Genomic DNA, 12,971 nt, shown 5'->3' on the forward strand with positions numbered 1-12,971 from the left:
CTAATGAGTGGTCGCCAATAAATTATAAGCTTTAGCAAGAGTTAGACTTTTAAGCATTTATTAAGGAGAATAAGAATTTGGTAAAGAGAGAGAAAGGCCTAGATTCCTATCTATTAAAGGGAGAGCACATTTCTAGCTCCCTTCTCCGCCAGCGTCCTCAGGAAAGAGCCCGAGACCGAGCGCCAGTCTCTTCCTTCCTCCTCCCACTAGCCCGCGTCACTTCCTGACACCCAAGAAAAGACTCCTGGTCTTGCCCTCAAAGACCTTCACTTCATGGGCAGAACTCTTCTACAGTAAGTCTCCAGCAGGTGGCGTCATTCCAATCGTTACAGTCCCCCCTGTTGTTCCTCAAGAAACAAAATGTTTCCTTGACGGAACAGTAATAAGAATATAATAACTATTGCTAACTAATAATATGTGAACAACAATATAGAAAAGGAAGAGAGGAAAGTTTTGTCCAGAGGGGCGATTTTTTTTTTGTCCTCATGAACCGACACTTTGACATTAGTCTTGCAAAGGGAGGGCCTCTGCAGAGAATACATGTTACAGATGGTGTATATTATAACAGAAAGAGAAAAAAAACAACAACAACAAAAACAACAAATCAAAACTGTTCATTTAAAGTCTCTGAAAGTCTTTTCTCAGATGTCCTCTAGGTGTAGTCGTGGAATGGAAGTCTTTTCAGGGGTTGATGTGTGGATGCTGGTAATCAGCCAGGAAAATTTCCTACAAAATTGAGCTTAACACAACTTTAAAATAGCTTTGTCAATAATCAAATAAAACAATGAAAGTTCTCAAAAACATGTCTAAGGGAATTCAGAATCTTAGTTGTTACACATGAAACATATAATAAAACAAAAATTGAAACATTCTTTAAAATTATAATATTACTATAGTCCCCCCCTTATGGAGGGTAATTGAGAAGACAATTGCTGCAATATTAATTAATAAAAATAATTTTTATCTTTGTTTTATCACTTTTTGCATCATCTGCTTAATTATCCTCATGCCATTATGAGAAATTAGAAAATCTAATATAATTGGTAACAGGTGTCAAGGCCAAATTCAACACTGTATTTATCATGACACCTGAGATAATTATGGGGGTTACCATAAAAGAACAGAGAAATGATGGGATATGAGCATTCCCACACTTGAGAAATATGTACTGCCCATACAGTATGCCAGGCTTAAAATAGGTGGATGGAATATATGTCCATGCCACCGAACATATTGGAGGAAACTGAGTCAGACTTAATCAGATCCATGGGATTAAGATGTCCATGGCATCAGGCATATAGGAGGGAGCATAGAAGCCAGGTGTAGAAGTGAGATGGGTGGGATGAATACTTCCAGCCATCTGTACAATATTGTGGGGAAAAATAAAATAAAATATTAAACCAAGAGAATCCAACCTCAACATTTGTCAAAAGCCGTTCTCTCGGCCATACCTTGACTTCATGCATGTCTCCCCTCATGTTCAGTGTCTGCTCTTGCATGTATTCCTCTTGTGATTGGATGGCATCTTGGCCAAGTGGCATCTGATAACTCAGAATAAAGGCAATTAATATCTTAAATGATAAGTTCCCATAATCCAAGTCTCATATGGATTTAAAAATTGAGGATAATAAATGATTGCAAAAAATGTGAATACATCTTGACTCAGAATATAATATATAATTATGCAACAATTTCAAATAATACCCCCTTTTTTTTACTTAGTATACAATTACTTTTGTGAAAAATCAGAACATATTTAAATACAAGTTAAAGCACAACAGAATCTCAAAGAAAACTTTTTTTTTTGAAAAAAGAAAACTTTTACAAATGTCCCCCTCTTTTTTTTTTTTTTTGGAATATGCTTATCAAAAATAATACTTCTTTACACTTGTCATGGCAACCAATTTGCCAGGGAAATGCTTCAAAGAGTTTGATCAGATAATCAGTTGAGGAAAAAATAACAAAAACAAACAACTCAATATGGGAGCACAATACTCCTAGAATTAACATTGTATTATGAAATCAAAACCACGTTTCAAAATTAGATAGATGAATGAATAGAAGAAAATACACGTGGAATAATCGACAATGAAATTCAAACTAGGGAAATCTAAATGAATATGAACTTAATATCAATAAGAGTATTATAAAATATAAACTTGATCACATGACTATAAAAAGCTTTTACAAATATTCTCCTTGTTTTAAAAACTAAGTATAAAATACAATCTCAAAAGCATGAAAATCTCTATGAAAATAAACCCATACCATTAATTTCAAAATGCATATGTAATAGCATAGAAATCCTATGTAACCTCTGAACTGATACTATTACTCTGAGTGAATTCAGAACACTTTTGATTCCGATATCTAAAATCCCCAATACTCATATCAATACCTTGCTGCTTACTTCTACATTTCTGTAAAATATGTACCCTTCCATGGCAAAAGAAGCAGAGTCTTGAACTATGGTGATGATTGTCATTCTTATTCAGCTTAAGTTTTTCTTCTTTAACCCCTCTATATTGTCTGTCAGTCTTTTCACCATACAAATGCTTTATAAGATTACTAATTAAAGACAAAAGCAGGTTAGCAAAATTATGAACAAATCGAGCATATCTGGAATTTAAAGGGTTTTCTAAGGTTGTCTCAGAAGCACAGCCAGGCTGGGGAAGGTCTGAGCCTGAAGCTGCAAATGTAGTTAGAGAAAGTTGAGCATGTGCATCAGTTCTCTGGACTTCCCAGGCAGGGGAAGCAATGGGTTTGGCCATGGGAGGAGTAGAGGGTGGGGTCTGGAGAGGAGGGGAGGGACCAGAGCTATTTGAATCAGACTTGATTTTGAACTCAGGCCTGGATTCCTCTTCCCCCACTTTGCCTCCAGGTGCTAGGGGATTAAAAGCTTCAAGAGGGTGGGTCATTGCCTCCAGGCATGCAAAATTAGAGCAACAATTAGTGTTGGAACTGGGAAAAGCTGCAGGAATCTCTTCAGGTTTCTCTAAAAAAGCATGGTTGGGAGAGGGAGAGATATTTCCTTGTGTGAGTAAGTTGCTGGCTCTTTTAACAAAAATAAAAAGAAAAATAGAAAATCCAGAAAAACAAAGCATTAACATGATCTTATCTCCCATTTGTCTGGTTAAACAGACTAAAATCAAAAATAGGGTAATTAGGGAGTTTAAAAGGTCCATTCGAAAAAATTTAAAGGGAAAACACCTGGCAATTCAGTAGTACTTCGGATTTAAAGGGTTAGGATAGGGGAAATTTCTTACCCAACCGAAAGATCAGAAGTGAGGTTCAGCTTTCCTCTTCGTGGTCAGCCATCTGTTAAGGGCTAAAATTCTAGCTAAACTGTCTAAAATATCTAATGAGTGGTCGCCAATAAATTATAAGCTTTAGCAAGAGTTAGACTTTTAAGCATTTATTAAGGAGAATAAGAATTTGGTAAAGAGAGAGAAAGGCCTAGATTCCTATCTATTAAAGGGAGAGCACATTTCTAGCTCCCTTCTCCGCCAGCGTCCTCAGGAAAGAGCCCGAGACCGAGCGCCAGTCTCTTCCTTCCTCCTCCCACTAGCCCGCGTCACTTCCTGACACCCAAGAAAAGACTCCTGGTCTTGCCCTCAAAGACCTTCGCTTCATGGGCAGAACTCTTCTACAGTAAGTCTCCAGCAGGTGGCGTCATTCCAATCGTTACAAAAGCAAACAAACCCAAAAAACAAATCCCTTAATACCTCCCTATATAGTCCAGAAAAAAAATCCTATATTAGCCATGTCTAAAAATATACATTACTTTCTGAATTTTGAGTTCATCACCTCTCTATCAGGAGATATTTTTCTCTATCAGGCATGTTTTATCTTCATTCTTTTGGACTTATGTTTCATCAGTGCATGGATCAGAGTTCAGTCTTTTAAGAGTTGATTTTCTGCAAGTCATTCCCCAATTCAGAAATGGTCAAAGGATATGAACAGGCAGTTTTCTGATGAAGAAATCAAAGCTATCTATTGCCATATGAAAAAATGCTCCAAATCACTATTGATTAGAGAAATGCAAATTAAAACAACTCTGAGGTACCACCTCACACCTATCAGATTGGCTAATATGACAAAAAAGAAAAATAATAAGTTTTGGAGAAGCTGTGGAAAAATTGGAACACTAATGCATTGTTGGTGGAGCTGTGAACTGATCCAACCATTTTGGAGAGCAATTTGGGACTATATCCAAAGGGCTATGGGACTGTTCATACCCTTTGACCCAGTAATACCACTACTGGGTCTGTATCCCAAAGAGATCATAGAAGAGGGAAAAGGAACTGCATGTACAAAAATATTTATAGCAGCTCTCTTTGTGGTGGCAAAGAATTGAAAATCAAGGGAATGCCTATCAATTGGGGAATGGCTAAACAAATTGTGGTATATGAATGTAATGGAATATTATTGTGCTGTAAGAAACGAGGAGCAGGAGGATTTCAGAGAACCCTGGAAGGACTTACATGAACTGATTCTGAATGAGAGGAGCAGAATCAGGAGAACATTGTACATAGTATCAGCAACGTTGTGTGATGATCAGCTCTGATTGACTTGGCCCTTCTCAGCAATGCAATGATCCAAAATAATTGCAAAGAACTCATGATAGAAAATGTTTTCCACATCCAGAAAAAAGAACTATAGATTCTGAATGCAGATTGAACCATACTGTTTCTACTTTTGGGCTGTTTTCCCCCCTTCTTTTTTGAGGGTTTTCCCTTGTGCTCTGATTCTTCTTTCACAATATGACTAATGCAGAAATATGTTTAATGTGATTGTAAATACATAACCTATATCAGATTGCTTTCCATCTAGGGGAAGGGGGAGGGAAGGGAGGGTGGGAGAAAAATCTGGAACTAAAAATCCTATGAAAACAAATGTTGAAAACTATACTTACACGTAACTGTAAAATAATAAAATACTTTTATAAAATTAAAAAAAAATAAAATTTAAAAAGGATTTTAACTAAAAAAGAGTCGATTTTCCTTAATGTTACCATTGTATAAATTGTTTGTGTTCTGCCCATTTTGATTTGCATCAGTTCATCAGTTGTATCAGTTCCCAGTTTCCTCCGAAATTGTCCACTTAATCATTTCTTATGATACAATAATAATCCATTACATTAATATGCCACAATTTGTTTAGCCATTCCCCCTTAGATTTCTTTAGAGTGTAAGCTTAGTAGGAATATAGCTGGGTCAACGGGTATGCACAGTTTGGTAACTTTCTGGGCAAGTTCTAAATTGTTTTCCAGAATGGCTAGAAAAATATTCTAGTATATTTGCTTTCCCACAATCTCTCTGACATTTGTCAGTTTTGATAGTCTCATAGGTATGGCATGGAACCTCAAAATTGCTTTACTGCAATTCTCTAATTATTATCTATTTAAACATTTTTTCACATGATTGTAATTTGTACTTCTTCCATTGAAAATGACTGTTGGGGCAGCTAGGTGGCACAGTAGATAAAGCACCAGTCCTGCATTCAGGAGTACCTGAGTTCAAATCTGACCTCAGACACTCAGACACTTGACACTTACTAGCTGTGTGACCCTGGGCAAGTCACTTAACCCCCATTGCCCCTCAAAAAAAAAAAAAAGAAAAAAAGAAAATGACTGTTAGTCTCTGACCATTTATCTAGTAGGGCTTTTAGTCTTATAAATTTGGATCTGTTCTGAAATTTTGTTGCAAAGACTTTTCCCCAGTTACCTGTTTGTACAAAAGTTTTTAAATTTTATATAATTGAAATCAATTGCTTTATGTTATATGATATCATCTATCACTTGGTTAGCCATTATTGAATCTGGTTTTCCCAGCAGTTTTTGTCAGATAGTTAGTTCTTCCTCCAGTAACTGGGGTCTTTGGGTATATCAAACACAATGCTACTGTTTTTGTTTACCTTTGTATGTAGTGTACCTAATCTGTTCCACTAATCAACTTCTTTCTTTTTAAACCAGTACCAAACTGTTTTAATGATTACTATTTTGTAGTAGTTTGAGATCTGGTAATGATAGACTCTTTTGTTCCCACTCTTTTTTCATTATTACCCTTGAGATCCTTTTCCTTTTGTTCAGGCAGATGAATTTTGTTATGACTTTTTTCTAGTTCTATAAAATAAAATTTTGGGAGTTTGGAACAGCACTGAATGTGTAAATTAATGTAGATAATTTATAATTTTAATATATTGACTCAACCTGCCCACAAGCCATTAATGTTTCTTCAATTATTTATCTATTTTTATTTCTGTAAAGAGGGTTAGAGTTCATTTGGTAAATAATGGTGACCACACTTTCATTTATAGTATTTTATTTATAGTAGTTTTTTTTGTTTTGTTTTTTGGGGGGTTTTTTGGTGAGGCAATTGGGGTTAAGTGACTTGCCCAGGGTCACACAGCTAGTAAGTGTCAAGTGTCTGAGGCCGGATTTGAACTTAGGTACTCCAGAATCCAGGGCCGGTGCTTTATCCACTGTGCCATCTAGCTGCCCCTATAGTAGTTATTTTTAATGCAATTTCTCTTTCTAGTTTTTCTGGCTAGGATTTGTTGATTATATATAGGAATCTTAATGATTTATGTGACTTTATCTTGTAACTTTGCTGAAGTTATTAATTATTTCAATTAATTTTTGGTTTAGATTTGGGTGGGTCTGAAAAGGGTACATTAAGATCTTCCACTACTATAGTTTTACTATCTACCTCTCCCTCCAGATCAATTAACTTTTTCTTCAAGTATTTAGATACTTTGTTATTAGTATCTATACTACTAATATCTACAGTGATTAATAATTTCTACAGTATTGATTCTAATAACTAATCTATGGTGCCTTCAAACATGATATAAATTTCCTGCTCATCTCTTTTTTTAAACACTTTTATTTATTTTTATTATATTACCATCTCTTTTTAAGACTCCTATTCATTTTTGTTTGTTTTGTTTTGTTTTGGGGGGGGGCAATGGGGGGTAAATGACTTGCCCAGGGTCACACAGCTAGTAAGTGTCAAGGGTCTGAGGCCAGATTTGAACTCAGGTCATCCTGAATCCAGGGCTGGTGCCTTATCCACTGTGCCACCTAGCTGCCCCCTCCTATTCATTTTTACTATTATCTAATCTCATGATTGTTATCCATGGTTTTTTGAGTTCAGCAGAGGCTTGGTTTGTTTTGTTCCAGCCTGCCATTTTAGCTTTATGTGAATCTTTGTGTTTCAAATGCTTTTCTTGTGTAATGATTGGAATGATGCCACCTACTGGAGACTTGCTGTGGGAAAGCTCTGCCATGAGGAAAATGCCTCAGAGGCGTTGTGGCTTTTCCTTGGCATCAGGAAATGACATTTACTCATGGGTGCTGTCTATCAAAGCTACCAGCCAATCAACTTGAGGAGCCTCCTATTTTGTGAAAGGAGACAGGAAGGAGGAAAGGGAGCCTGCGCGGAGAGCTCTCGTGCTTTTGGGTTCCTGACTTGATGGTGGTGGTGGTGGCAGAGGACTTCACAGGAAATTTGAGGAAAGATAGGAATGCCAGGCTGTTGGAATTCTGTTCTCAATCTTTTTCTTTCTATTTTTCAATAAACCCTTAAAAACCTAAACTCGTTTTATCAGTGATTTTAGTCAGTTTCCCCCAAAACTGGGGGAACAGATTAGAATCCACATTTAGAATCTTAAATTACACACTTGTAAAGAGCATATTGTTAGATTATGCCTTCATTTGGCTATTCTCTTCCACTTTATGGATGAGTTCATCCCAATCACACTTACAATTATAATTGATTATATATTGTTTCATATAATTGTTCATATATTTCCTTCCATCCTGTCCTCTTTTCTTCCACCTTCCTCTTCACAAATAAGCAGAGAGAAAAGAAGAAATGTACCTAACACTTGTGATCTTATAAGTGAAACAGTTAGTTCCCTCTCTATTGCAGCTCTTCTCTTTACTCCTTCTCTGATCCCAGGTTTTTACTCTTTCTTTCTTTCCTTTTTGTTTTGCTTATGGCTATTACTTTACCCATTTCTCTATCTTAGACCTCCTCCATACCTCTGCCTTGTCCCTGATCTCTCCTATTTTCGTTCTGAGTTTAATGTATTTCTATGTGAGATATCTATGCGTGTATATGTTTGAGTGTGTGTAAATGTGTTCAATCTTTCTTTATTCAATTCAGAAAAAAAGTGAGCTTCAAAGGATGCTCATCTCCAGCCTTTCTTCCATGGCTATATGTTCTTCATCTTATCTACCCCTATTATGAAATTGTGGTTTCCCTCCCCTTCTTCCTCCTTTCCTTCTCAGGATAGTTCCCTGTCCCTCCTATTTTTGTATTCTTCTAAGACCATTATAATAGAACAAAACCACCCACAAACCCTCTGTCATTTTAACTTTTCTATGTCCCTTAAAGATATTACAATTCTGAGAAGACATATTTTTAACCTCTTATTAATATGTAAACAATCCATCCCCACATATTCCTTTTCAATTATACAAATGTGTGCCTTTCTGTGTTTCTCTTGGCATTTTCATTTTCATCTACTCAGCTTTGGTCTTTTCATTAGGAATGCTTAGAAATACTCTATTCCATTAAATATCTATTTCCCTCACCCCCATAGGATTATATTTAGTTTTTCCTGATAAGTTATTCTTACTTGTATTTTTATCTCTTCCCTTTAGGAATATCATATTCCAAGCTTTCCTCTTCTGTATAGTTGTAGCTGCTAAGTATTGTATAATCCCAGAGTAGTGAAAATAATTAAATATAATTTCCATGCTTTTTGACCCAGAGATGTCATTGCTAGGAATATAACACAAGCATATCAAAGGCAGAAAACAAAAGGTTCCTGATATATCAAAATATTCATAGCTGCACTTTTTGTGGTAATAAAGAACTTGGAACAATGTAAGTGTCCATTTGTGGCATAGGAGTGTGGTGGAATATTATTGTACAGTAAGAAATTTAAAATATGAAGATTTAAAAAATATGAGCAGAGTTATATGAAATTATACAGAATGGGGGAGACAACTAGGTGGCACAGTAGATAAAGCATCAGCCCTGGATTCAGGAGGACCTGAGTTTAAATCTGGCCTCAGACACTTGTCACTTACTAGCTGTGTGACTCTGGGCAAGCCACTTAACCCTCATTGCCCCACAAAAAAAAAAAGAAAAAAGGGGAAAAAAAGAAATTATACAGAATGAAATAAACAGAACCAGGAAACCAGTAAATACAATGACAACAACAATATAAAAAGGAACAATAAAATGAAACTTAACACTCTGTATATATAAACATCAAGCTTGGTCCAGGAGAACACATAAAAAAAAATGCATCTCCCTTCTAAAGGAAGGCCTTTCCTTAACTCTTCCCCTAGATGCTAGTGCCTCTCCACCAACCCACCTAAATCACATTGTATTTACTTTTCATATCTAGTGGTTGTGCATATTACTATACCTGGTTGATGAGCAGGGTTGTCATGGTGATCACTCTTTCTCATTTACTGCTGTATCCTTATGTGAGTCGGTTACTCCTTCCCAATCACTCCCTCAGGTTTGACTTTCTAGTCTCTAAGCTCCTGCCCTCAGGAGGAGTGGTTTTCCTTTCAAACCAGCCACAGTAAAGCAATGAGAAGAGGAAATGGTCCCAGCCCCACTTACTACACCTGCCTCAGGACATCATAGTCTCCTCCAGCCAAAGTTGCTGACTCATTTGATCAAGATATAACCTTGTTTAAGTTTCCCTCTCTACTCTAGTAAATTATAATATATATATATATATATATATATATATATATATATATATATATATATATATATATATATATATATATATATATATATATATATATATATATATATATTTCTAATAGTTCAAGCCCCCAGCAAGAGAATTTTGATGGCAAAATATTCCACAATTATCCAATTTATTTCACTTCCACATTTTAGTGTACTCTGCTTCTCTCTCTCTCTCTAATTGAGTAATGAAATACATAGATCAGCAATACAATGGTTAGCCACTTTTATTTTATGTAAGCAGGAAGTTGGTGGTTCCACCATGTTGAGGCAATTCCCTTGGGACCCTCCCCCCTCTCTGTGTTGCTCTTATTCTGCTAAACTCTTCCCAGATCTTGCACAGCTTCAGCTACCCACTTCCTTCAGGTTTGAGGAGGAGGTTTTTTTGCCAGTCCTTTGGTTCAGGCAAATTCCCTAGGCACCAAATAGGAGGATAATGGGGAGTTCCTCAGGTCAGGGGACAGTATCTTCAGCATCCTATTGAAAATATACAGGAGGTGGATAGAGCACTGGCCCTGGATTCAGGAGGACCTGAGTTCAAATCAGACCTCAAACACTTGACACTAGCTGTGTGACCCTGGGCAAGTCACTCAACCCTAATTGCCCTGCAAAAAAAAAAAAAAAAGAAAGAAAGAAAGAAAAGAAAATATACAGATATACAGGAGGCAGCTAGGTGGCTCAGAGCATAAAACACCGACCCTGAATTCAGGAGGACCTGAATTCAAATCCAGCCTCAGACACCTAACACTAGCTGTGTGACCCTGGGCAAGTCACTTAATCCTCATTGCCCTACAAAACACACACACACAAAGAAAATATACATATCTATGATATGTGCATATTTATGTATTTACTTAAATGTGTATATGTTGTTTTCTCCAATAGAATATAAGTTCCTGGAAGGCAGGGATTGTTTCAACTTTGTCTTTGTATCCATAGCACCTGGCACAGTATCTGGCATATTTGTTGTTGTTGTTGATCAGTTGTTTCAGTCGTGCCCCACTTTTCATGGCCCCATTTGGGGTTTTCTTGATAAAGATACTGGAGTGGTTTGCCGTTTCCTTCTCCTGCTCCTTTTACAGATGAGGAAACTGAGGCAAACAGGGATTAAATGACTTGCCCAGAGTCACATAGCTAGTAAGTATCTGAGGTCAAATTTGAACTCAGGCCTTTCTGACTCTAGGCCTGGAGCTCCACCCAGCTGCCCTCTCTGGTACATATTGGTGCTTAATAAATGCTTGTTGACTAACTGATTGTCATGTCCTGGTGTCCACTGCTAAATATCTCTTCTTTAGGGATTAGGGGATCTAGAATAAGCTCAATTGGTACAAATCAAAAGGGCAGCTCACAGCTTTATCATTGCTCACTCCCCAGTACAGTAAATACTTGTCTGGGCTCTGAAATAATATGTCAAGATGCCAGACCAGCAAAGACACCTGTGAGAGACCTTCATTCACCACAATTAAGATATACGTGGGAAAAGACCCAGGAGCCCCTACACTGTGGGACCTGCAGCTGCACTGTTCCTCCCAACCTCAACTGGCCTCTTTGCTCACACTTTACCTACCTCTCACTCTCACCACATGTTCTGCTTACTGCCATGTATAAGCTAGTAAAACCAATGGCTCCAGCAAATATCTGTTCAGCTGCAGCTCCTGAGGGAAGTGCCAGCGAAATCAGCCTTCCAGGGAAATCCAGCTGTTCCTGGTATGGCTGGAGAGTCCTCAGGGAATCTCCCATAGAAAGCCCAAAGTGCTATCTGAACCTTTTTCTCTTGGCCTACAGAGAACCTTTCTCTCCAATAAACTGACATGGGCAGTCAATGATGGTACAGTCTGCCTTGGGATAATGGCAGCCCAATCACTAGGACTGGGGTTCAAAGTTAATACTCCAGTCTCTGGAAGGAAAAGGAAAAGACCAAAGCCAGTTGGCAATCCTTTGTTGGAAGTACTAGACAGGGAACTTGAATATGGAAGGATAAAGAGGGACCCAGGTACCAGGTCTGGAGTACAAGGCAGTTGCTCATTCAAGAGAAATAAGACAAAATCTCCAGTTATTAAAACTGGAGTGGGGCAGCTAGGTGGCACAGTGGATAAAGCACTGGCTCTGGATTCAGGAGGACCTAAGTTCAAATCCGGCCTCAGACACTTGACACTTACTATTAACCCTCATTGCCCTGCAAAAAAAGAAAAAAAGAAAAAAAAGAAAAAAACTGGAGCAGGGCAGCTAGGTGGCGCAGTGGATAGAGCACCAGCCCTGGATTCAGGAGGACCTGAGTTCAAATCTGACCTCAGACACTTGACCCTTACTAGCTGTGTGACCCTGGGCAAGTCACTTAACCCCAATTGCTTCACCAAAAACAAAAAACAAACAAACAAACAAACAAAAAACAACCTGGAGCCAGGTCAGAGAAGAACCAGACTTGATGCTGAGGTCCCTAACTTAAAAATCCTGGGATCCTTATATTTCCCTACTTGGGGGCTGAATTTGTCCTTGAAGCAGGATTGAGTCTGGAGGTGGGATTAATTGATTCCACTGTGAGTGAGGTCTCAGAGAATGTATCAACAGAGGGATAGATGAGTTGCTCCGTCTTCTGCTGCCACTCAAGTAGATACTTTTTTTTTCTTTTCTTGGAATTTTGTAATGATCTTCTGACATTTCTCACTTTCAGTTTCTTCTTCCTCCAATCCAGCCTTCATATCATTGCACAATTATCTTCCACATACACAGTTGTGATCACACTACTCCCTTTCTCAAGCCACTCTGAGAACACCCTACTGCTTACCAAATCAATGCCAAACTCTATGTCTTGACATTCTCATTTCTCTCCAATCTGGAGCCTCCTTTCCAACCTTTACTCATACTGCTCCTGTCCATGTGTCCTACACTCTGCCAAATTAGACTTTATTGTCCTCTGGAGCAGCCTCTGTGCTCACATCATTGCCCAAAACGTCCTCCAATTTCTGGATGTTGAACTCTAGCCCTTCCTTCAAGACCTAAATCAAATGTTACCTCCTCCTTAAAACTTTCTGTGAATCTTCCCTGCTTCCTCCATTTCATGGCCAATAGTGATCTTCATTTATTATGTTATATTTTGTATCATAGTTATATGTATCACATCATACAAAATGTAAAGTTGCTAAAATTCTAGCTATACTGTCTAAAATTATCTAATGAATGGTCGCC

Source organism: Dromiciops gliroides, chromosome 4 (genome assembly GCF_019393635.1).
Source record: "Dromiciops gliroides isolate mDroGli1 chromosome 4, mDroGli1.pri, whole genome shotgun sequence".
NCBI classification, from domain to species: domain Eukaryota; kingdom Metazoa; phylum Chordata; class Mammalia; order Microbiotheria; family Microbiotheriidae; genus Dromiciops; species Dromiciops gliroides.